Genomic DNA, 27266 nt, shown 5'->3' with positions numbered 1-27266 from the left:
ATTTTCGAAACACTACAGCCTCTCTTCACAAACAATTTCAAGCCTTAGTGATTGAGTGCATGCCCACACATATCAACTAAGTCCTCAATCATAGTGTGTAAGAATGTGAAGAATCCAAATTCAAGAGAAGGAGAATCGGGCTCAGATCTTGGTGATACTCTGCTACAGAAAGGATACAAGGGTTAGAGATCTGAGCGGAAGGAGTCATTTAATTTCGCTGCAACCACTGTAAGGTTTCTCAAACTTTATATGTGTTTAAATTACATTATTTTTAGAAACTCATATTTAGGATGTTAAATAACATACATGGTAGTAAATCTAGATCCTGGTAAAATATAATCCAACATTTTGGACTTGACATGCATGTTGTCCACGCACAACTCCATGTTACAACCGATAGGATCATTGAACATCATGAAGCTTGTATGCTCCTAATCTAATGGATGCATCTTCTTTTTTTCTTGGCTTTGCACAACGCCAAGTTGCAACAAAGACGGGCAGATTAGTGATCTCCTCTTGACATCTTACCTCGTGCCTTGTTGGGAATTTTGGGCAAAGGTGGTAGATGGATGTTACGCCTTCAAGTTGTATAGGGCTGGTTAGCCTATCATGGCATTGAAATCTGAGAGAACGTCAATTACGACAAACTACACCATCAGAGTTCTAGTGGTTGGATTTTCTCCAATTGTAAGGGGTATTCTGATATACCTGATGAGCACAATGCTTCGGCCAAAGAGGCCATACATCACTTGATTGCAGGGTGCCAAGTCAGCTAGTTGGTGTTGGAATTTATTTTACCAGGATCTTAGATCTACTCACAAGTATGTTGTTTAACACCTTAAATATGAACTTTCTAAAACGATAAATTAAACACATTTAAAGTTAAGAAAACCTTACATTGATGCAGCGGAATTAATGTCTCCTTCCACTCAGATCTCTAACCCTTGTATCCTTTCTGTAGCAGAGTATAATCAAGATCTGAGCCCGAATGTCCTTCTTCTTTGAGTTTGATCCTTCACAGTCTTCCAATCTATGATTGAGTTACTGCTTGCTGTGTGTGGGCACTTACTCTTTCGCTAGGGTCGAAATTTATGAAGGGAAAAGAGAGAAGAGGGTTTCGGCCTATAGAAGAAAATAGGGAAGGCTCAGTTTTTCTGAATAGAGAAATTTCTGTCAGATCACTAATGAATGTGTTGAAAACTTATGATTTGACTGAGCCATCACTTTCTATTTATAGGCAACTACTAGGTTTAGGTTAGGAATTATTTGGCATTAAAATAATGAAAATATCAATTTGAATTTCCACAAATAGTGGCCGGCCATGGTGTGATAGTGGGCCCCACTTGATTTTGCAGTTTTAACAAATTTTATTTCTATTTTCTCAAAAACGCCAATTTTCCAATTCTAACCATTTAAATGCCAAAACTAATTATTTAATAACTAAAATAGATTATTAAATAATATTGTCATTTAATTTAATTATTAACTAGACATATAAAGTCCATTAATAAATAAATAAACCTAGAATCTCTTTTCTTTACAATTTCACCCCTGCTTAGTGAAAATTTATAAATTAGACATAGTCTAACTTTAGAATTATAATTGATCAATCACGAATCAATTAATGAGTCTTACAAGCAGAATGTTCTCAACTAGAATGGGGACCATGGATCTATATGCTGAGCTTCAAATAAGTGAACCAAATTTACCAAGTAAATTCTTACTTATTAATTCTTCGTTGAATCCACTCTTAGAACTTAGAATTGCACTCTCAGACTTATATAGAGCATATTATATGTTCCACGATATCAATATGCTATCTCATTTAACCATTGTTATAATCTTATTGTGATTTAAAGATCCTCTATATAGATGATCTCCATTGAGATGGGATTTCTTTACCGTTCTCACCCCTCAATGTATTTTGCCCCTTAAAACACTTAGCTACCTGTAAATGGTGTTTAGTGATCTAATAATTAGTCAGTTAAACAAGAGCTCATCCATTTACTTCTATTCGCTAAGATCGAAGGGAATCATCACTTGACTTTTATACACCAGTAGAAGCTATAGATTCCATATTTATGTTCAGCACTCCCACTCAATCATACTATCATGTTCCCAAAATATACGTATCACCCTAACCCAAAAGTAGGCTTAACTAACAAATCAAAGAACATGAATAGTACTCCTGAGTTGAGCCTAAGCATATCAGGATTTAGATTCTTTTAATCTTAAGATCAACTACTGATATTGACTTGGAAAGATATATATAACGGTAAGTTTGTAATATCTTAACTTAGTTGCAATATCGGTCCAGTCCAATGTATACTCCATACATTCGAAACTAGTATACTTTACTAATGTCCTGAAAGAACATAACACTTACTCCAAGTGTAAGTACACATCATCGCTGATTATCACATTAGTGTAAATCCAAAACACTAATGAAACAGGGACCTATTCTTTTTATTCATATCATCACAAACACATTCCACTGTGTTGACGATACTGTAATTGTGAATAAACATATGATCTGGATTTAACTGATTTTGTGTGTGTGAATGTAATAAACATATTAAACCATTAGCATGTAAAAATTATGCAAACATTAATCACTTCAAATTTCTTGTATTGATAACTAATCAGATTGTAAAGAGTTTTATTTAGGGCGTAAAACCCAACAAACTCCCACTTGCACTAATGTAAAACAAAGTATGCAAATAGGTCAATCTGATGTCTTCATCTTCAGATCAAGTGTAGTATATTTGAATCCATCCAAACTTCTGGAAACTAGTTCATAAATACACTTATAAAACATCCTTTACTATATGCTTTACTCATCAAGGGATACTGAAATCTTTATTGTTTTAAAAGTACATCTGAATTAACAGAAGACATATCTCTCATATTTCAAAATATGGAATTGAGATAATACAGTGTAAAGACCGCTTAAATTAATTTGGAAATTAGCAGTTAATCATGTTTAATTATGAAAATTATTTATAGCTATTTAAATAATTATTTATACTGTTATTATTGAATTCTGAGATGCATTTTATGTCATTTAGTAGTTTTCATAATTTTGCATTTCCGGTGCCCAGTAACATGGAACTCGGTGTTTGGCTCAGTAAAATCACAACTTAGTATGTTAGTAGTGTGGGACAGTTTATTAGACATTGGGAATGTCGGGAATGGCCGGGAATTTAGAATTTCCCAAAAAATACCCCTTTAGTGTTATTTATGTGATTTTAGTGTGAAGGGGCAAAATGACCATTTTGCCCCATTATTAGTTTGTCCTTTAGTGGATGTTAAATGTGGAAATTAAATGTTTAATAATGCTTTTGTTGGCTGAAGTAAAAGGAGTTAAATGGCTTTTATTTTCATTTTTTTTTCAAAACTTAGAAAAATTACAAATTTCTCAAAGAAACTCTCTCTCTTTTCCTCTCTCTTTTCGGCCCTCTTGGAGCAGTAGGAAGCTGGCCATTTTCTTGGTGATTCAAGATCTCCTTAGCAAAATTTTAGTGATCTCAAGTTGTTGGTATGCTTCCCTTAGCTTTCCTTTAAGTTTTATGTAAATTTGAGAAAGTTTGATAGGTTGCATGCTTAGTTTTGTGTCGATTCTTGCTGTTGTATGTTGTGGTTAATTTCTGAAGTTTATTCTAGATTATTTGTGTTGATTTGAGCTGCTGGTAATGCATGATTAGTGGTGTTGTTTAAGGTTATGGATTTTCTATGTAAAAGTTTAGTTTTCAAAGTGAAAATTGAGGATTTGGTGGCTGTAGTTATTGCATGAGTTTAAGTTTGTTTTCTGCAGTGTTTTTATGCATGATTATGTAGTTCTAATCTAGGTTTGATGCTTGTTATGTTGTTTAGTCAAGTTTTGAGTTTAGAACTCAATCTTTGACCTTTAATGGTGAAATGAGTTTCTGTGTGTGAAGCTCGGTTTTGCTGCTTTAGAAATGTTCTAGGGGATATATAGAACAGGTCTGGAAGGTTTTGTGTGATTTGGATTTGATTTGGTTGAGTTATGAATTTTTGAATTTCTGCCTGCGAGGAACCGAAATTCCCAGAACCGGAATTCCGGTTGGACAACCGGTCTGCCGTTTGGGTGATTTTCAGAAACCCTAGTTTTCCTCGTTTTTATGTTATTTGGGGTATTGCCATGCTTTTTATCGATAGGGAAACTTTTAGTTCCTAGTTTAAGTCCCTGGGAAGTGATTTAGCGTATCACTTATAGTGTTGTGATTTTTATGGTTTAGGAGCCTGTAATCCGCCGCGCAGATAGTTACAGTCAGGTTGACCGGCACACCTGAATTCGGAATTGAGGTAAGATTAGTATAACAGTATGCATATATAGATTACATGTTTAGCGTGCATGTTAGGAAGCCTGTTAGATTACATTAGATATGTATGTTGGCTTCGAACCATCCGATTGTGTCACATCGGTATAGGCTAGAGTATGACTAGCAGCTGGAGTATGACCAGTATGATCGAGTATAGGCTGACACTGTATCACATCGGCACAGGCTAGAGTATGAATAGCAGCTGGAGTATGACCAGTGTGCCGAGTATAGGCTGATACTTAGGTTGGTGGTTCCGTACTATTTGACGTATCACATCGGTACAGGCTAGAGTATGACTAGCAGCTGGAGTATGACCAGTTCGACCGAGTATAGGTTGATACTGTAACACATTGGTACAGGCTAGAGTATGACTAGCAGCTGGAGTATGACCAGTTCAACCGAGTATAGGCTGTTACTTGTCAATAGTACTGTCCCTATGAATGTTCAGGACTCAGTATCGTGTTGGACACGGCAGTTAGGGTTATGGTCAGGGGTATGGGCGTCTAATCATGACCGGGATTTATGTATGATTATTATTATGCTTTTCTTACTGAGTCTGTCGACTCACAGTGCTATGTTTACGTGTAGGTAATGGCAAGGCTAGAGCTGATGGACCATGAGCGAGCCGGTGAAGATTGTACATGTCGGGGCGGTTAGGCCTGGAGCGTACGATCATCGGGACAGCGAGGCTATTTTTGTAATTAGTCGCTAGGCGACAAGTATTTTGTATAGACAGTAAACTTTTGTAAATTGTTTTGTAATCGGGATCCTGAGTATTTTGTATTAATATTTTACATGTTTAATTAAAAAGCAAAAATTTTAATTAATCACGTTTTCCATAAACCTCGTTGATTAGCAACGAGCTGCACAGTATGTTTAAAAATCACGTAATGCGCCTATGCTAGTTAGGGTGTTACAATTTGGTATCAGAGCCGCCAGGTTGTCTTCCGAAGATCATCACGACATGTACAATCATCATCAGCAATTAGCTCGTTCTACGGTTCAGTAAGCTTTTATTGCTTTAGTAGTTTATTTAATTTTTATGAAATAAGAAAAGCCTGATAGGAAGCATGTTAGTAGCCTGATAGTAGAATAGGCGCATGTTTCGTTTTTAATTTCCAAATTAAGCGGCATTAGTAAGCTCTCCTTGAACACGACCTAATATGCCAACTCTTGGTTTCGCAGGCGGTTCCGACTAGATGGACGCCAGGCAGATTACCAGGAGCCAGGGAAATTCAGTGGGGTCGAATCAGGGACAGGGAGCTCAGTTTCCCCCGCAAGCTAGGGGCCGAGGTAGAGGTCCCAGAGGCAGGGCTCCTGGTCGGGGTGATGAGAACCCGCCACAGGCTGCTCAGGCTGCCCAAGCCGATGAGGGAGCCCAGAATTGGGAAGTTAGGTTTGCTGAGATGGAAGCCAGGATAGAGGAACAAGACTTAGAGATTGAGAGACTGAGGCAGTAGGGTGCTCCTTCAGTGCCTGTGCCAGAAGTTCCAGTGGCACCCGCCCCTGCTGCTCAGGCCGAAATAGTTGTGGTAGCTAACAGAATGGAACCTTTGTATGAAAGGTTTCGGAAGCAAGCACCTCCGGTCTTTCTGGGAGGTCCAGATGTGATGAAGGCCGAACAGTGGCTAACGGTGATCACCAAAATTCTGAATTTTATGGGTGTCACCGGGAATGACAAAGTGGTGTGTGCCACTTTCCAGTTCCAAGAAGACGCTCTTGTCTGGTGGGACATGGTGTCTCAGATCCATGACGTCACTACCATGACCTGGGAAAGGTTCCAGGAACTCTTCAACGCCCAGTACTATAACGAGGCGGTCAGAAGCGCCAAGAGGAAAGAGTTCGCCCACCTGACCCAGCTGGAGAATATGAGCGTGACAGAGTATACTACTCAGTTCGACCGGTTGGCGAGGTTAGCCTCGGGAATAGTGCCAACCGACTTCAGCAAGAAGGAGAAGTACCTGGACGGGTTAAATGTGAAAATCAAACATGACCTGATGATCACCACCGACGACAAGACCACCTATGCTGAGATGGTGGAGAAGGCACTGCGAGCTGAGGGCGCAGTTGGATGTATGTCGGAGTCAGCTAGTACTCCAGCGAGTGGCGGGGCTCCTACACCTCCTGCATCAGGCTTTAGTAGGGGGAGTAGTTGTTCGGCCATGGACCAGAAGAGGAGAACATCCACTGCATCCGCTGGCTCGAGTCAGAACAAGAGGTTCTGGGGGAACCAGAGTAGAGGTAGTCGTCCTAGTGGTGCAGAGACCTGGTTTTCTTATCCTGAGTGCCCCAGCTGCAAAAGGCACCATCGGGGTGAATGCAAAGGTCAAGGATGCTTTCACTGTGGCATGCCCGGACACTTTAAGAGGGATTGTCCCTAGCTCCGATCAGAGGCACCGAGGGCTCCGGCGATACCCACTCCAGCTAGGGTGTTCGCCATCACCCAGGCTGATGTAGATGCCAGCCCCTCAGTCGTAACAGGTCAGCTTTCAGGTAATAACTCGTTTTACTCAGTGCAGTTTGATTCTGGGGCTACACATTCTTATGTGGCAGCCAGAATCTTTAGTAAATTGGATAGACCGTATGATAGATATGAATCAGGGTTTGCAACCCTATTACCTGGCGGAGAGTTAGTTATCTCCAAAAGGTGGATTAGGTCTATGCCGATCAGAATAGATGGTAGAGAGTTAAGTGCTGACTTGATAGAGATGAGCTTAGTAGAGTTCGATATTATCTCAGGAATAGATTTCCTATCGAAATATTCGGCTAGTATTGATTGCAAAAGGAAGATGGTGATCTTCCAACCGGAAAGTGAGGAACTTTTTGTGTTTGTTGGTACGGTTCGGGGATCTTGGGTCCCGGTGATTTCGGCCTTGTCAGCTAGAGAGTTATTAAGTCCAGAACATATGAGTTGGTTAAAGATTATAGTGTTGTCAACACAGTGGAATATAATCTTTATTTTATGTTCAAAAGTTGATTCCCTGATTTGTCAGAACACTGGATTTAGACTGACATGGTATAATCAGCGATAGGTATTCTTACACCTTGGAAAAGTGTTATGTCCTTTCCAGGACATTGGCAAAGTTTACCAGTATCGGATGTATGGAGTATACATCGGAAGGGACCGATATTGAACTTTGATTAGATATGTTAAAATTTACCGTAATATCTATTCAATTCAATATCAACTGTTGATCCTAGATCACATGATCGAAATCCTGATATGGTTAGGCTCAATTTCAAGAGTGTTACTCGTGTTCTTTGATTTGTTAGTTAAGCCTAGTTTTGTATTAGGGTAATACGTACATTTTGGGAACACGGTAATACAATTGAGTGGGGGAGCGCTAACATAAATATGGAATCTATAGCTTCTATTTGGCAAATAGAAGTAAAGGATGATTTCCTTCGAGCTTAACCAAACGAAGATAAATGGTGGAGATCTCATTTCACTTAGGTGAAATATCATTTATACAGGGTTAAGTGTTTTAAGGATAAAATACATTGTAGGGTGTTACGGTAATTTAATCCCTGTACAGTGTAAATCATCTATATAGAGGATCATTGATCACATTAGGGTTATAACAATGGATAACTAATGACGTGTCTATATCGTGGAACATATAGAGCGTTTCTATATGACTGAGGGTGCAATTCCAAGTTCTAAGTGTGGATTCAATAAGGAATTAATAAATTAGGGAATTTACTTGGTAAATTCGGTTCGACTTATTGGAAGCTCGGTTATATAGACCCATGGTCCCCATACTAGTTGAGGCCATACTGCTTGTAAGACTCAGTTAATTGATTTTAATTAATCAATTATAATTCTAAAAGTTAGACTATGTCTACTTTATGAATTCTCACAGTTTAAGGATGAAATCGTAAAGAAAAGGGTTTCTAGGTTTAATTATTAATTAAGAGACTTTGTATGTCTAATTAATAATTATTTTAAATGACAATATTATTTAATAATCTATTTTAGTTATTAAATAATTAGTTTTGGCATTTAAATGATTAGAATTGGAAAAATGGTAAAATGGAGAAATAGAAATAAAATTGAGGAAACTGCAAAATCCAAGTGAGGCCCATTTCCCTCTATGGTCGAGCACTCCCTTTGTGTTTCCCAATTATTATTTTCATTTTTAATTGCCATGTAATTGCTAATCAAAGCCTAGCTATAATAGGAAAGTGGTGGATCACACTAAATAAGGCAGTTAATCAATTACACAGTAAAAGAGGAAACTGTTTATTTGGAAAGTTGTGCTCTCCCTTTTCCCTATATAAAGCAACCTTTGTGTCTCTTCTCTTGCATGCTATCAGCCACGAAATTAAGAGAGAAAAATAGAGAGAAATTTCGAAATCCTTGTGAGATGAGTAGTGCCCACACACATCAAGTGGTATCTCAATCATAGTATGGAAGACTATGGAATTTCTGCATCAAAGAAGATCCAGGTTCAGATCTTGGTGATGCTCTGCTACAGAAAGGAATCAAGGGCTAGAGATCTGAACGGAAGGAGTCATATTATTCCGCTGCACCCACTGTAAGGTTTTCTAACTTTATATGTGTTTATTTTCATTGTTTTAGAATTCATATTAGGTTGTTAATCCAACATACTTGTTAGTAAATCTAGATCCTGGTAAAATAATTTCCAACACACCACTCGGCCTTAGACCAGACATCTGCTGTTGAGTGGGAGTAATGAGTAAGTATCAGATTAATCCAGGAGAAGAACATTGGAAGACAAGCTCCTCCTCCGCGCGCGTGAGCTGAGCATCCAGCCCATGTGCACCCTGCTGTCCGCCCAAATACGCCCACGGAAACCCTACTGGCGCCGAGATTTCTCGCCCAGCTTCACCCTCTCCGCGCGCGTATGGGCTGCTAGCAGCCCTCCTGGGCTGCAGTTGCAGCCTACTGGGCAGCCAAACCCAAAGTTGCGATTTTTGGGATTTTTTCCCAAAAATCCAATTCTTACATGGGTTTGTTTCCCAAAAATTCATTTTTCCTTTTTTAAATATTTCTAAATTGAAATGTTTCCAATTTTAAATATTTTTAATTTGGAATTTTTCCAATTTTAAATATTTCTATTTTGGATTGTTTCCAATTTTTAAATATTTTCTATTATGGTCACATTTAAAAAATTTGTTAAGTTCTTTAATATTTATTTATTATTTAATTATAAGATTAGATATTTTGATATTTAAGATATTTTAAATTAAAAGATAATTTTGTCTTTTTATTTAAAATATTATATTAAAATTATCTTATATGACAAATTAAATAATTAATAAATTTGAAATTAACATAGATATTTTTATAGATATACTTACCATAATGATTTCAAATTCAAAAATTTGTTATTTTGTTAAATATTTAATTATTTATAAATTATAAGTTTAAAAATGATATTTTTTCTATATATATCATTTTTTTCCTTATTAGAAATTTATAAATCATATCTTAAATATTTAAATAACATAGATATTTTTGTAGAGATTTGAATATTGCTTAATTTGAGATATTTTGACATATAATTATGGTAATTATTATTTGACCAAATCTATTTTAAAATTGGTTTATTTCATTAAATTATAAGATCTGAAAGTGATATTGGAGATTCTTTCCTTTTAAATCATTGATCTTATTAGATATTTAATTTAATTTGATTCAAATAAACCTAGATATTTTAAAATTAGTTTCCTTTATTTGGTTAGTTTAAGAATAATAATTTAATTATATTAATATCTTGATTCACATCTGTTACATGGACAATGTTTGTTTGTTTATATTGTTTATTCAAAACTTTTTAACAAACCCATTATTTATCTGATCTAAATTGCTATGATTAACTTGTTGACAGATCATGATCCATTGATCTGATTTTAATCATAGTCCAATTGACGATAGATCTTATAAATAATTTGTAACAGGTAAATTTTGTACTTCTTTCATCTGTGTAAACCTAGTAACATGATAGGGTCCATCCAAATCATTTGACCTGTGTGAGCCTATATGTTTGCTTTTGGGCTTAGATGCATATAGGAAGCCCATTTAAGTTTTTACTAAGTAAATGGACTAGGTTGCTAAAATAAATTTTGACATAAGGAAATTTATTTAGGCCCAATTAGATTTGGGCTTATTCAATGAATAACAATTGTTTATTTTAAGGTTAAATTCCTCTCTTTTGGGCCTTGTGTGAGAGTTGGGGGCCATAGAAGTGGGTACGACATACTGAACCCAGCTCCCCCTCACATGAACTACCCCAATTGTGAAGGCCCATTTGCCTTATTTAAATAATTGTATTAGGTTAATTATATTAGTCTAACCTAATTAAAATTGAATTAGCAACATAATTAACTTTTAAAATATATGAAATTTATTTTTCATTGTAATATTTTAAAGTTAATTTTAGAAAAACACTTAGTCAATGATATGTTCTAGATAGTTATTTCTAGTACTAGTTATTATTTCTAATATTAAATAGGAAAATATCATTGATTGTGAAATTAATTGTCTCATAATTAATTTTGGTACAATCTAAATTTAGAATATTTTCCTAGTATTAAACTAGAATTAATAATTAAGTTTGCTCTTTACTTAATTATTTATTTCTTGAATTTAATACATTTAATTAAATTGAAAATTTCAATATCTAAGTTGATTTTCATCATGATACTTTAATATTGTTATTTTCATGTTATTTAATTAAAGTTGAAAATTATGGTTTGATCCATTGTGAGTTTAAACAAGTAATGGATTGTCAAGATAAGAAACTAAGAAGAAAGCCAAGAGAACTATGGTTTGATCCATTCACATGGAGTAACCTAAAGTTTTCTATTACAAGGACATGAAAGGAATTTTTCCTTAATAAGTCTATTCAATGGACTTAACAAAACTTCCTGTTCCTAGTATTGTAGGTTTGAGTTTATCTAAACCTATGGCTTGTGGTATACCTGGTAATTACTTACTCTAATGCAAGCAACTTACTTTAGTAAGATGCTGGAGCATTTTCTTTGCAATGGAAATCTATAGAAGCTTCACAACTTCTTAGATATAGATTTTATTTATATAAGGAAAAGTCTCAACTATTCCAGAGAAGATAAAGCCATGAAAGAATTTCTTAAATCAACAGTGAGAGGTCTCAGATATGCTTTAGTATGCCTTAGACCAGACACCTGCTGTTGAGTGGGAGTAATGAGTAAGTATCAGATTAATCCAGGAGAAGAACATTGGAAGACAAGCTCCTCCTCCGCGCGCGTGAGCTGAGCATCCAGCCCATGTGCACCCTGCTGTCCGCCCAAATACGCCCACGGAAACCCTGCTGGCGCCGAGATTTCTCGCCCAGCTTCACCCTCTCCGCGCGCGTATGGGCTGCTAGCAGCCCTCATGGGCTGCAGTTGCAGCCTACTGGGCAGCCAAACCCAAAGTTGCGATTTTTGGGATTTTTTCCCAAAAATCCAATTCTTTCATGGGTTTGTTTCCCAAAAATTCATTTTTCCTTTTTTAAATATTTCTAAATTGAAATGTTTCCAATTTTAAATATTTTTAATTTGGAATTTTTCCAATTTTAAATATTTCTATTTTGTATTGTTTCCAATTTTTAAATATTTTCTATTATGGTCAGATTTAAAAAATTTGTTAAGTTCTTTAATATTTATTTATTATTTAATTATAAGATTAGATATTTTGATATTTAAGATATTTTAAATTAAAAGATAACTTTGTCTTCTTATTTAAAATATTATATTAAAATTATCTTATATGACAAATTAAATAATTAATAAATTTGAAATTAACATAGATATTTTTATAGATATACTTACCATAATGATTTCAAATTCAAAAATTTGTTATTTTGTTAAATATTTAATTATTTATAAATTATAAGTTTAAAAATGATATTTTTTCTATATATATCATTTTTTTCCTTATTAGAAATTTATAAATCATATCTTAAATATTTAAATAACATAGATATTTTTGTAGAGATTTGAATATTGCTTAATTTGAGATATTTTGACATATAATTATGGTAATTATTATTTGACCAAATCTATTTTAAAATTGGTTTATTTTATTAAATTATAAGATCTGAAAGTGATATTGGAGATTCTTTCCTTTTAAATCATTGATCTTATTAGATATTTAATTTAATTTGATTCAAATAAACCTAGATATTTTAAAATTAGTTTCCTTTATTTGGTTAGTTTAAGAATAATAATTTAATTATATTAATATCTTGATTCACATCTGTTACATGGACAATGTTTGTTTGTTTATATTGTTTATTCAAAACTTTTTAACAAACCTATTATTTATCTGATCTAAATTGCTATGATTAACTTGTTGACAGATCATGATCCATTGATCTGATTTTAATCATAGTCCAATTGACGATAGATCTTATAAATAATTTGTAACAGGTAAATTTTGTACTTCTTTCATCTGTGTAAACCTAGTAACATGATAGGGTCCATCCAAATCATTTGACCTGTGTGAGCCTATATGTTTGCTTTTGGGCTTAGATGCATATAGGAAGCCCATTTAAGTTTTTACTAAGTAAATGGACTAGGTTGCTAAAATAAATTTTGACATAAGGAAATTTATTTAGGCCCAATTAGATTTGGGCTTATTCAATGAATAACAATTGTTTATTTTAAGGTTAAATTCCTCTCTCTTGGGCCTTGTGTGAGAGTTGGGGGCCATAGAAGTGGGTACGACATACTGAACCCAGCTCCCCCTCACATGAACTACCCCAATTGTGAAGGCCCATTTGCCTTATTTAAATAATTGTATTAGGTTAATTATATTAGTCTAACCTAATTAAAATTGAATTAGCAACATAATTAACTTTTAAAATATATGAAATTTATTTTTCATTGTAATATTTTAAAGTTAATTTTAGAAAAACACTTAGTCAATGATATATTCTAGATAGTTATTTCTAGTACTAGTTATTATTTCTAATATTAAATAGGAAAATATCATTGATTGTGAAATTAATTGTCTCATAATTAATTTTGGTACAATCTAAGTTTAGAATATTTTCCTAGTATTAAACTAGAATTAATAATTAAGTTTGCTCTTTACTTAATTATTTATTTCTTGAATTTAATACATTTAATTAAATTGAAAATTTCAATATCTAAGTTGATTTTCATCATGATACTTTAATATTGTTATTTTCATGTTATTTAATTAAAGTTGAAAATTATTTTAAGTTTGGAATTTTATTTCAGAATAACTTAAGTTTGAATAATTTTCAAAATATTTTTTATTTTATTTTATTAATCATTTCCCAAAATTTCGAAATTGCATTTCTTTAATGCAGAAATTTCGAATTTTATTTGAAAAATAGATTAAAGTTGAAAATTATTTATTTAATTTTGGACCAACTTAAATCAGTGACTTTTTCATTTGATGGTTAATTAAAATAAATGAACTAAAATATATTATAATTAGAAATTTGATTAATTAGTCTATGAAAGTCTAGATAGATATTATCTGTTTTGCTTGAAGTATTTTTCTAGTGTATTTAATTAAATAGAAAATTAATATTTAAGTTGATTTTTTAATCATGATACTTAAATATTTGAAATCTTTCTTAGATATTTAATTAAATAGGAAAATTATATTTTTTGTTGAAAATTAATTTTTATTAATTAATTTTGGGCCAACATAAAATTAGATAATTTTCCAGGATTTATTTTATTTTATTTTAAAGCATTTTCGAAAATGCAATATATATTTATAGAAAATTAAACTTGAGTTGTAAATTAATTCAAATTAATTTTGAAACAACTTAAATTGAATAATTTTCTAAATATTTATGGAAATTATTACTAAGATGGAAATAATTCACGTTATTTATCCATCTAAGTATAATTTATAAATATTAAATTAAAATTTATATTTAGAATTTTTCATTCTAAATTGGAAATTTTAATTAAATAAATATATATTTAAAATAAATGGATTAAAATAAATATTAGAAGAAAATACAACCCTTCATTAAATAATGAGCTTTATTATTATTAGGATATTCGATCTCCATTGTTGGTTTTACATAGCTATTGTTTTAGTGAGTAATCCTCCCTAATGGAGGAACGTTCATTAGCAAGTTAGCACCGTTTAATCTCGAAAGATAAGTAATCTTGTAAGTTTTTTTTATATAGTTTATGACCACCCTAATGGTGGCGACTGTATAAGACTTGCAAGAATATGAAACAATGGTGGAAGCTCATAAGATAGAATAGCCTTGACTCTCGCCTAAACGGGACAACGCGGATTCACATCTTGATCGAATAAAAGGTTGCTAGAATGTTTGACATTTTAGATGAGCTGACAACTCTATTCAATGAATGGTAGCTTTGACTCTCGCCTAAACGGGACACTGATATCAGTTTATTGAAAACCTTGGAAATTATTTAGGATTGTATGTTTTAGTATTTTCACTTGTCATTCCTACTTGCTATGTGCTTCATAATTTCTGAATTGTGTATGAATTTGTATTGAACCCTGTTATTTTCTGTTATTAAATTGTAGTTTAATTTCGAATCTTCATTATTGGTCTAACTTGATTTGTTTTTCTAATGAGATGAATCCCTAATGGATTTTCACCATTAGACTAACATAATAGTGTTAGATCTCGAAAGATAAATATTGTATATGTAACATCTAACTGTTCATCAATTGATGACACCTTAGACTAGTATTTTACAATATGAAACAAGAAGATTGTATAAATAAGATTACTTTGACTCTCGCTAATCGAAGCATCGTTGGATTCTTATTTAAAACGAAATTATCCTAATTCCTCTTAGCTTATTCATTTCGAATTAGCTTAATAACATATCATTGGATGAATGGTCTATAAATCATATAAAGTCATATTTTCTCTTAAGAGATTAGATGACGCATATGATTATATTCCCGAAATTCTATCCCTAAATGATATAAATCCTCAATCTTAGATATCTCCTACTTGTATAGGCAAATCATAGAGTTAGATTAGTAGTGGTTGTCCAAGAAAGAATTACTAATTATACAGTTACACTTTCACAAGTGTTTCATAACCATTTTCTATCAATGGATTCAAACTGAATGAGTTTAGTATTCTGTGACCAGAATCCACTTGCACTATTCTAAGAACTCTTTGATGTAACTAAACTTAAGTCATCAAAAGATACAACCACATATTTTATAAATCTATGGCATTTGTATCTTGTTCATAGTGGTTTTGACAAGATCATTCTCTGCAAAGAGTTAATATGCCTATATCCACTGAAAGTAAGTTTATCTCATTCGTAGATGGATGTACATTAGATTTTACCGTACGCAAAAGAAATTTGAAATGTTTGAAAATTTCATGAATTTCTAGCAATGGTAAGTGGTTAAAGATCTTGCGAACTGATAGGGGTGGAGAAAAAGTTAGTAGATATGCAGTTCAAAGATCATTAATTTGATTTTTTGAATTATATCCAAACTTACCTCCCCAGAAATTCGAGTTGCATATTGATGATTAGTTACTAGTCGTTGCCTAAATCCTTATATGGTAATTTCAGAATGATGTAATAGTTGTATACTTAATGTAAATCATTACTAGATTCATGGATGACCTAATCAAAATCTTAAAAAAAAGCTAGAACTGCTAACCCTGGTTTGCATGTTTGTTAGCTATTCTAAGTGATTCGGGGTGGAGCATCCCATAGTCATTAGATAAGAAAGTGTTTGTTTAAACAAATACTACTTTTCTAAGAAAATGACTAAGTCTAAAAGTAAAGTAGCAAATAAAGGAGATATTTTTTCTTGATTCCATAAGTGTTCTATCATCTTATTCATTACAAGATGATCCCACTGCCTCTGTTGTCTTAACACAACTGAAGAGGTCTATACCATTTAGTTCTCTTTGACTAAGTTCACGGTACCTTGTTGTAGTGGGAGAGTTTCTAGGAACTCACCTTCTTGGAAGACACTAGTGATTAAAATCCATTGTGAGTTTAAACAAGTAATGGATTGTCAAGATAAGAAACTAAGAAGAAAGCCAAGAGAACTATGGTTTGATCCATTCACATGGAGTAACCTAAAGTTTTCTATTACAAGGACATGAAAGGAAATTTTCGTTAATAAGTCTATTCAAGAACATTGGAAGACAATCAAGTAAATTTTAAGATTAAGAAGAGGAACTATATGTTAGTCAATAAGGGTGTTTGTTTGAAACTCTTAGACTACACCACATCAGATTTTGAGACTTGCCTTTGTGCTAGAAAGTCTGCTGATAAGATGGTGATTACTTTGGGGGTGGAGTAGCGATTTTGGAGAAGTGTAAAAACCTATCTGAAATCTCTTGGTCTACCAGAGAGAGACTGAATGTTAAAAGTTGCAGGAAAGATACTTATTCAGTCTAAGGAAAGTTCTATACATTTGTGGCAGTGTTCCAACTTGCCTTAACTACTAGGGTTACTTCCTGAATAACGAAAGAGTAGTTGCCCAAAAGTATAGAATCCAGTATCCCAAAAGAGTAGACATATAGAGAGGAATTTCACATTATCAAGGATTTTGTGATTAAGGAAGAGTAATGGTGGAGAAGAGGTTGTGTTTAATTCAACCTGTCAGATCCCATTATGAGGAGTTTACTACTATTACACTTGATAGGTATATCAAGGTGTTAATGATTATTTGAAATGCACTTTTTGTTTTATATTAGTGCAAGTGGGAGTTTGTTGGGTTTTATGCCCTAAATAAAACTCATTTCATATAATTAGATTTACTTATTAATAAAGATCAGAAATAACATTTTATGTTGCATGGTTCACATGATTTATTTCATGATTATATGTATATAATCTATGAATTCTTTTTAAGTCCAGAACATATGAGTTGGTTAAAGATTATAGTGTTGTCAGCACAGTGGAATATAATCTTTATTATATGTTCAAAAGTTGATTCCCTGATTTGTCAGAACACTGGATTTAGACTGACATGGTATAATCAGCGATAGGTATTCTTACACCTTGGAAAAGTGTTATGTCCTTTCCAGGACATTGGCAAAGTTTACCAGTATCGGATGTATGGAGTATACATCGGAAGGGACCGATATTGAACTTTGATTAGATATGTTAAAATTTACCGTAATATCTATTCAATTCAATATCAACTGTTGATCCTAGATCACATGATCGAAATCCTGATATGGTTAGGCTCAATTTCAAGAGTGTTACTCGTGTTCTTTGATTTGTTAGTTAAGCCCAGTTTTGTATCAGGGTAATACATACATTTTGGGAACACGGTAATACAATTGAGTGGGGGAGCGCTAACATAAATATGGAATCTATAGCTTCTATTTGGCAAATAGAAGTAAAGGATGATTTCCTTCGAGCTTAACCAAACGAAGATAAATGGTGGAGATCTCATTTCACTTAGGTGAAATATCATTTATACAGGGTTAAGTGTTTTAAGGATAAAATACATTGTAGGGTGTTACGGTAATTTAATCCCTGTACAGTGTAAATCATCTATATAGAGGATCATTGATCACATTAGGGTTATAACAATGGATAACTAATGACGTGTCTATATCGTGGAACATATAGAGCGTTTCTATATGACTGAGAGTGCAATTCCAAGTTCTAAGTGTGGATTCAATAAGGAATTAATAAGTTAGGGAACTTACTTGGTAAATTCGGTTCGACTTATTGGAAGCTCGGTTATATAGACCCATGGTCCCCATACTAGTTGAGGCCATACTGCTTGTAAGACTCAGCTAATTGATTTTAATTAATCAATTATAATTCTAAAAGTTAGACTATGTCTACTTTATGAATTCTCACAGTTTAAGGATGAAATCGTAAAGAAAAGGGTTTCTAGGTTTAATTATTAATTAAGAGACTTTGTATGTCTAATTAATAATTATTTTAAATGACAATATTATTTAATAATCTATTTTAGTTATTAAATAATTAGTTTTGGCATTTAAATGATTAGAATTGGAAAAATGGCATTTTTGGAGAAATAGAAATAAAATTGAGGAAACTGCAAAATCTAAGTGAGGCCCATTTCCCTCTATGGCCGAGCACTCCCTTTGTGTTTCCCAATTATTATTTTCATTTTTAATTGCCATGTAATTGCTAATCAAAGCCTAGCTATAATAGGAAAGTGGTGGATCACACTAAATAAGGCAGTTAATCAATTACACAGTAAAAGAGGAAACTGTTTATTTGGAAAGTTGTGCTCTCCCTTTTCCCTATATAAAGCAACCTTTGTGTCTCTTCTCTTGCATGCTATCAGCCACGAAATTAAGAGAGAAAAATAGAGAGAAATTTCGAAATCCTTGTGAGATGAGTAGTGCCCACACACATCAAGTGGTATCTCAATCATAGTATGGAAGACTATGGAATTTCTGCATCAAAGAAGATCCAGGTTCAGATCTTGGTGATGCTCGCTACGTAAAGGAATCAAGGGCTAGAGATCTGAACGGAAGGAGTCATATTATTCCGCTGCACCCACTGTAAGGTTTTCTAACTTTATATGTGTTTATTTTCATTGTTTTAGAATTCATATTAGGTTGTTAATCCAACATACTTGTTAGTAAATCTAGATCCTGGTAAAATAATTTCCAACACACCACTCGGCCAGATAACATTCGGCCAGAAGACATCAAGGTGGTTCGGGAATTTTTAGATGTTTTTCCCGAAGAACTTCAAGGGTTACCACCTCAGCGGGAGATAGATTTCGTAATAGATTTGGCGCCAGGGGTGGAACCGGTTTCCAAAGCCCCGTATAGAATGGCTCCAGCTGAACTTAAGGAATTAAAGATTCAGCTCCAGGGGTTGCTTGACATAGGGTTTATCCGGCCTAGTGTGTCACCCTGGGGAGCCCCGGTTTTATTCGTCAAGAAGAAAGATGGAACTATGAAGATGTGCATCGATTACAGAGAATTGAACAAGCTAACAGTGAAGAATAAATATGCACTACCTAGAATCGATGATCTGTTTGATCAACTTCAGGGGAAGACGGTCTTTTCTAAGATTGATCTCCGCTCAGGTTATCATCAGTTGAAAATCTGAGAGGAGGACATTCCGAAGACGGCTTTCCGTACTAGGTATGGACATTATGAATTTCTGGTTATGTCGTTTGGACTAACCAACGCTCCATAGAGTATTCAAGGATTTCCTCGATATCTGTGTGATTGTGTTTATCGATGACATCCTTATGTACTCTCAGTCAGAAGAAGAGCATGAGTTACATCTTCAGATGGTTTTGCAACGGCTTCGGGAACACATGCTTTATGCCAAGTTCAAGAAATGTGAATTTTGGTTATCTCAGGTGTCCTTCTTAGGGCATATTGTGAGCAAAGATGGGATCAAGGTGGATCCCAGGAAGATAGAATCCGTTAGGGATTGGCCGAGACTGAAGACAGTGACAGAGATTAGAAGCTTCTTGGGTTTAGCTGGGTACTACCGTAGGTTCGTGGAAGGGTTTTCAAAATTTCAATGCCCTTAACCAAACTTACAAAGAAGAATCAGCGATTTGTCTGGTCAGACAAGTGCAAAGCTAGTTTTCAGGAGCTGAAGCAGAGGTTGATTACCGCTCCAGTGCTAGCTTTGCCTTCAGACAACGAAAAATTCGTAGTTTACTGCAATGCATCCAGACAGGGTCTGGGGTGTGTGCTGATGCAAGCCGATCGGGTCATCGCTTATGCCTCTCGTCAGTTAAAGGATTATGAACAGCGATACCCGACTCATGATCTAGAGTTGGCCGCGGTGGTTTTTGCATTGAAGATTTGGCGGCATTACCTTTACGGAGAAAGGTGTGAAATCTATACCGACCATAAAAGTCTCAAGTATTTCTTTACTCCATAAGATTTGAACGTGAGACAGAGACGTTGGTTTGAATTAGTGAAAGATTACGACTGTGAGATTCTCTATCACCCTGGGAAGGCCAATGTAGTGGCCGATGCCCTGAGCAGGAAGGGTCCCGGGCAGGTAGCTAGCATGGTTCAGATCTCACCTCAGCTAGCAGAGGACATGGTTAGATCCAGCATTGAGTTTGTGGTAGGTCAGCTTCACAACTTAACGCTGCAATCTGATCTGTTGGAAAGAATTAAAGCCGCTCAGATGACCGATCCAGAGTTAGTGAAAATCAGAGAGGAGATTTTGGCTGGTCAAGCCAGGGACTTTTCAGTGTCAGACAACGGGATGCTTCTGTATAAAGCTAGGGTTTGTGTTCCGAATAGTGTAGAACTCAGGAATGAGATCTTTGAGGAGGCTCATTCTACCCCTTATTCTCTGCATCCCGGCACCACTAAGATGTACCAAGATCTTAAACTGTACTTCTGGTGGAGCTGTATGAAGAAGAATTTGGTAGGATTCGTATCGAGATGCCTCACTTGTCAGCAGATTAAGGCTGAACATCAGAGACCAGCAGGGTTGTTGCAGCCTTTAACCCTATCTTAATGGAAGTGGGAAGATATCACGATGGATTTCGTGGTTGGGTTACCTAGAACCACGGGCTTATTCGATTCCATCTGGGTAGTGGTGGATCGATTCACAAAATCTGCTCATTTTCTGCCTGTTAGAACAACATTTACAGTGGATCAGTTGGCAGAATTGTACGTTAAAGAGATTGTTAGACTTCACGGGGTATCGAAGTCTATAGTTTCGGATAGGGATCCGAAGTTCACCTCCATGTTTTGGCAGAGTTTGCAACGAGCAATGGGTACAAAACTGAAATTCAGTACAGCATTCCATCCTCAGACAGATGTTCAGTCCGAAAGGACAATTCAGATATTGGAGGACATGTTACGAGCCTGTGTTATGGATTTTGAAGGCTCTTGGAATAAATACCTACCGTTGATAGAATTTTCTTACAACAACAGTTATCAGTACGATAGGGATGGCTCCCTATGAACTGTTATATGGTAGGAAATGTAGATCTCCCATCCACTGGGATGAGACAGGGGAGAGGAAGTACTTAGGTCCGGAGTCAGTGCAGCGGACCAATGAGGCAATAGAGAAGATAAAAGCTAGAATGCTTGCCTCACAGAGTAGACAGAAAAGTTACGCAGATCCGAAACGCAGAGATGTTGAGTTCCAAGTAGGGGACCATGTGTTTTTACGAGTATCTCCAATGAAGGGGATCAAACGTTTCGGGAAAAGAGGCAAGTTATGCCCTAGATTTACAGGACCTTTCGAGATTCTCGAGAAGATAGGTCAAGTGGCATACCGGTTAGCATTGCCTCCAGCTTTATCTGCAGTTCACAATGTATTCCATGTCTCGATGTTGAGAAAATACGTTTCAGATCCCTCTCATATACTCAGTTATGAGAGCGTAGAACTGTAGGCAGATATGTCTTACGAAGAACAGCTAGTGCAGATCCTGGATAGAAAGGATAAAGTCCTTCGGAATAAGACCATAGCATTGGTCAAGGTTCTCTGGAGAAACAGCAAGGTGGAGGAAGCCACATGGGAGCTAGAATCAGATATGAGAGCTCAATACCCAGAGTTATTCAGGTTAGATTTCGGGGACGAAATCCTTTTAAGGGGGGAATAGTTGTAAAGACCGCTTAGTTTAATTTGGAAATTAGCAGTTAATCATGTTTAATTATGAAAATTATTTATAGCTATTTAAATAATTATTTATACTGTTATTATTGAATTCTGAGATGCATTTTATGTCATTTAGTAGTTTTCATAATTTTGCATTTTCGGTGCCCGGTAACATGGAACTCGGTGTTTGGCTCAGTAAAATCACAACTTAGTATGTTAGTAGTGTGGGACGGTTTATTAGACATTGGGAATTTCGGGAATGGCCGGGAATTTAGAATTTCCCAAAAATACCCCTTTAGTGTTATTTATGTGATTTTAGTGTGAAGGGGCAAAATGGTCATTTTGCCCCATTATTAGTTTGTCCTTTAGTGGATGTTAAATGTGGAAATTAAATGTTTAATAATGCTTTTGTTGGCTGAAGTAAAAGGAGTTAAATGGCTTTTATTTTCATTTTTTTTTCAAAACTTAGAAAAATTACAAATTTCTCAAAGAAACTCTCTCTCTTTTCCTCTCTCTTTTCGGCCCTCTTGGAGCAGCAAGAAGCTGGCCATTTTCTTGGTGATTCAAGCTCTCCTTAGCAAAATTTTAGTGATCTCAAGTTGTTGGTATGCTTCCCTTAGCTTTCCTTTAAGTTTTATGTGAATTTGAGAAAGTTTGATAGGTTGCATGCTTAATTTTGTGTGGATTCTTGCTGCTGTATGTTGTGGTTAATTTCCGAAGTTTATTCTAGATTATTTTTGTTGATTTGAGCTGCTGGTAATGCATGATTAGTGGTGTTGTTTAAGGTTATAAATTTTCTATGTAAAAGTTTAGTTTTCAAAGTGAAAATTGAGGATTTGGTGGCTGTAGTTATTGCATGAGTTTAAGTTTGTTTTCTGCAGTGTTTTTATGCATGATTATGTAGTTCTAATCTAGGTTTGATGCTTGTTATGTTGTTTAGTCAAGTTTTGAGTTTAGAACTCAATCTTTGACCTTTAATGGTGAAATGAGTTTCTGTGTGTGAAGCTCGGTTTTGTTGCTTTAGAAATGTTCTAGGGGATATATAGAACAGGTCTGGAAGGTTTTGTGTGATTTGGATTTGATTTGGTTGAGTTATGAATTTTTGAATTTCTGCCTGTAAGGAACCGAAATTCCAGTTGTGCATCCGGAATTCCGGATGGGTTTTGAAAATTCCCAGAACTGGAATTCCGGTTGGACAACCGGTGTGCTGGTTGGGTGATTTTCAGAAACCCTAGTTTTCCTCGTTTTTATGTTATTTGGGGTATTGCCATGCTTTTTATCGATAGGGAAACTTTTAGTTCCTAGTTTAAGTCCCCGGGAAGTGATTTAGCGTATCACTTATAGTGTTGTGATTTTTATGGTTTAGGAGCCTGTAATCCGCCGCGCAGATAGTTACAGTCAGGTTGACCGGCACACCTGAATTCGGAATTGAGGTAAGATTAGTATAACAGTATGCATATATAGATTACATGTTTAGCGTGCATGTTAGGAAGCCTGTTAGATTACATTAGATATGTATGTTGGCTTCGAACCATCCGACTGTGTCACATCGGTATAGGCTAGAGTATGACTAGCAGCTAAAGTATGACCAGTATGACCGAGTATAGGCTGACACTGTATCACATCGGCACAGGCTAGAGTATGACTAGCAGCTGGAGTATGACCAGTGTGCCGAGTATATGCTGATACTTAGGTTGGTGGTTCCGTACTATTTGACGTATCACATCGGTACAGGCTAGAGTATGACTAGCAGCTGGAGTATGACCAGTTCGACCGAGTATAGGCTGATACTGTAACACATCGGTACAGGCTAGAGTATGACTAGCAGCTGGAGTATGACCAGTTCGACCGAGTATAGGCTGTTACTTGTCAATAGTACCGTCCCTATGAACGTTCAGGACTCAGTATCGTGTTGGACACGGCAGTTAGGGTTATGGTCAGGGGTATGGGCGTCTGATCATGACCGGGATTTATGTATGATTATTATTATGCTTTTCTTACTAAGTCTGTCGATTCACAGTGCTATGTTTACGTGTAGGTAAGGGCAAGGCTAGAGCTGATGGACCGTGAGCGAGCCGGTGAAGATTGTACATGTCGGGGCGGTTAGGCCTGGAGCGTACGATCATCGGAACAGCGAGGCTATTTTTGTAATTAGTCGCTAGGCGACAAGGATTTTGTATAGACAGTAAACTTTTGTAAATGGTTTTGTAATCGGGATCCCGAGTATTTTGTATATATATTTTACAAGTTTAATTAAAAAGCAAAAATTTTAATTAATCACGTTTTCCATAAACCTCGTTGATTAGCAACGAGCTGCACAGTATGTTTAAAAATCACGTAATACGCCTATGCTAGTTAGGGTGTTACATACAGTGTAGACTTTTCTTCAGCAATATAACTTTCTTGTAATCTCGAATCTACAAAGTTATAAATCTTCTCTGGTAGAGCTTGAATTATTATAGAACAATTCCTCCACCCCCAAAGTAAGCTCCATCTCATGAAATCGCGAAATGAGTTGGTGAGATACCAGGACAACTGATACACAGTTCCTTAATATCTAACATATAGATCACTTTCATAAATCTTTCTTGAATATCTTCTAATGTTCCCTATTTGATTACATCTCAGATAGCTCCCACTCAATAGCAGATGTCTGGTTAAATGATACTTTTAACCTCTGATTGTTTGGAGAGTTATCTAGTTGTGACTTTTGTATTAGTCTGACACTTTAAGTTAAGACTAAGTCATCAACATAGCAGACTAGTATTTGAAGTGAAAAATACTTGCCAGAGATTAAGTAATCAAAATTAAGATACCATAAAATTTTATGAGGATTAAGAATTCTTGGTTCAAGTCATTCGAATGGACTGAACTAGAGTTCTTTATCTTATTCTCATAATTCTGATAAGTTATACCTATCCATGTGTATGGTTAGACTTGCTTTTCAATAGAGTTCTTAAGTACCTATCACAAGTATCAACCTGATGAAGATGGGTATAGAATTTTAAAATTCTCCCACTCAATTAAGGTAGTGTGAAACTTTAACAAAGAACTTTTAAAGGTATCAAACTTTTACTTACAACAATAAAAACGAAATGGAACATATAATCAAGATCAAGGATTTATATTGATAATAGCTAACTCATTATATTACTTCCATGTTTAAAGAAAATATGTGTTACGTAGGGAATTGTGGAATAGACTCCACTCCTAAGTATATACATATAGGATATTGTGGATAACCTCCACCCCTAAGTATATAGAGATTATGATCCACCCCTAAAGGTTGTAAATATCATGATTCTCTAAAAAGTGTGATAGAGTTGATGTGGAGTTGAATACTATCCAGAGTTCATTAGATATAAAAGATCGTTGAACTGCATAGTTTTCTTAACTTTTCTCCACCCCTATCAGATCAAAAGATCCTTTTATTAAACAAATTCTTAATAATTGTATTAGAATGAACAATCATTAATAAACATAGAATTAGTTTCTAGTGTTTATTTAATATAACTCTATGAAGAGTTGTAAATATTATAGAATTTGCATCAATAATAAAAACACTTACACATACAAATATATAAATATAATGTGGTAAATATTGATGAAGATAAAGTAAATGAAGCTCAATCTCATAAATTGCAATGGTTGAATTCGAAAATAAAGAAACTTTATTAATAATAAAAAAAAAATGTATTGCAACAATATGAGAAAAACAGGGATAAATATCCCTAACTAAAATTTGAAATCCAAATTGTCTTTAAACTAAAACAATTAATTCAAAAATAAATTGAAGAGCTTCATCTTCATCTGGACGATTTCACCCTTGGTCCAGCTTTCCGATCCAACTCATCTGAGTTCAGGTAGCTTGGCCTATAAGAAGAAGAAAACAAATAAACAAAGTTAGTCCAGAATCATAAATCCAATTGGATAATAATTCACTAAAACTCTTAAAGTTTATAAATGGAAATGCCTTGTTTCTTTGCAAGAAGTTTAGGACATTAGGGTTTCCAATGACCTTTCTCATTGCAGTAGAAACACTTTCCCTTAAGTGTAACATCACCAGAAGGAGCAGCCTTTTTGTGCTTGATGGCTTTTGTTCGCTTCTTGGTGTTCTTCCACTTCTTCTTCGATTTGGGTTTCGAAGCAGAGGCAACATTTGCTTCAGGTTTGTTCGTCCCATTACCATTCCCAGGATTATGAGGTTTACTCTTTTTCTTCTTGGGTCCTCCAATCAAATTTTCATAAGTTTGAAGATCATTGACTAATTCATGAAAGTCAATTTCCTTCTTATTCATGACATAATTTGATGTGTATGGTAGAAATGTTGGAGTCAGGCTATTCAAGATAAGGCTTACTTGAGTAGCACTGTCCATTTCAGCACCATGATCCTGGGCTTCTTGGAAATAACTCGCCATGAGGAGAACATGGTCACGCACGTTTTGATGAGGTTCCATCCGTGCATTAATGTACTTCTTAGTTGCGTCAAAGCGTGACTGAAGTGATGCCTTACCGAATAGCTCATTTAACTTCGTCATAACTTCAGCAGCCTTCTCGGTTTTAGAAAACCGAGTTTTGAGCGTGTCAACCATGCTGGAAAGCATAAAGTATAGAGCTTTGTCATTTGCTTTCTGCCAACGCTCATACTTTTCTTTCACAGCTTTAGATGCATTGTCCCCAGGCACTTCAGGTGACGGCTCAGTTAAAACAAACAAGGCACTTTCTCCTATGAGAGCAATATTAATGTTCTCATTCCATTTAGGAAAGTTAGATCCATTCAGCTTATTTTCAGTCAACAGTGATGACATGGGATTCATTATGATAATACAGGATACTACAAAATAATAGAAATCAACAAATAGAAATTAATAATGGTTTAACACAAAATCAATTCAGAAATTATAAGCACATAGCAAGTAGGAATGATATGAGAAAATACAAAAAAAAAAAAAAATCAATCCTAAATAATTTCCAAGGTTTTCAATAGACTGATATCAGTGTCCCGTTTAGGCGAGAGTCAAAGCTACCATTTATTGAATAGAGTTGTCAGCTCATCTAAAATGTTAAACATTCTAGCAACCTTTTATTCGATCAAGATTGGAATCCAGTGTTGTCCCGATTAGGCGAGAGTCAAGGCTATTTTATCTTATGAGCTACTACCATTGTTTAGCAATTTGCAAGTCAAATATGGTCGCCACCATTAGGGTGATCTATACCATATAAAACACTTACAAACTACTTATCTTTCGAGATTAAACGGTGCGAAATTGCTAATGAACGTTCCTCCATTAGGGAGGATTACTCACTAAAACAAACGCGATGTAAAACCAACAATGGAGATCGAATATCTTAATAATAATAAAGCTCATTCTTTAAAATGTA

Source organism: Cannabis sativa, chromosome 2, assembly GCF_029168945.1.
Source record: "Cannabis sativa cultivar Pink pepper isolate KNU-18-1 chromosome 2, ASM2916894v1, whole genome shotgun sequence".
NCBI classification, from domain to species: Eukaryota; Viridiplantae; Streptophyta; class Magnoliopsida; order Rosales; family Cannabaceae; genus Cannabis; species Cannabis sativa.
The sequence above is the reverse complement of the archived record's forward strand: the minus strand, read 5'-3'. Positions refer to the sequence as shown.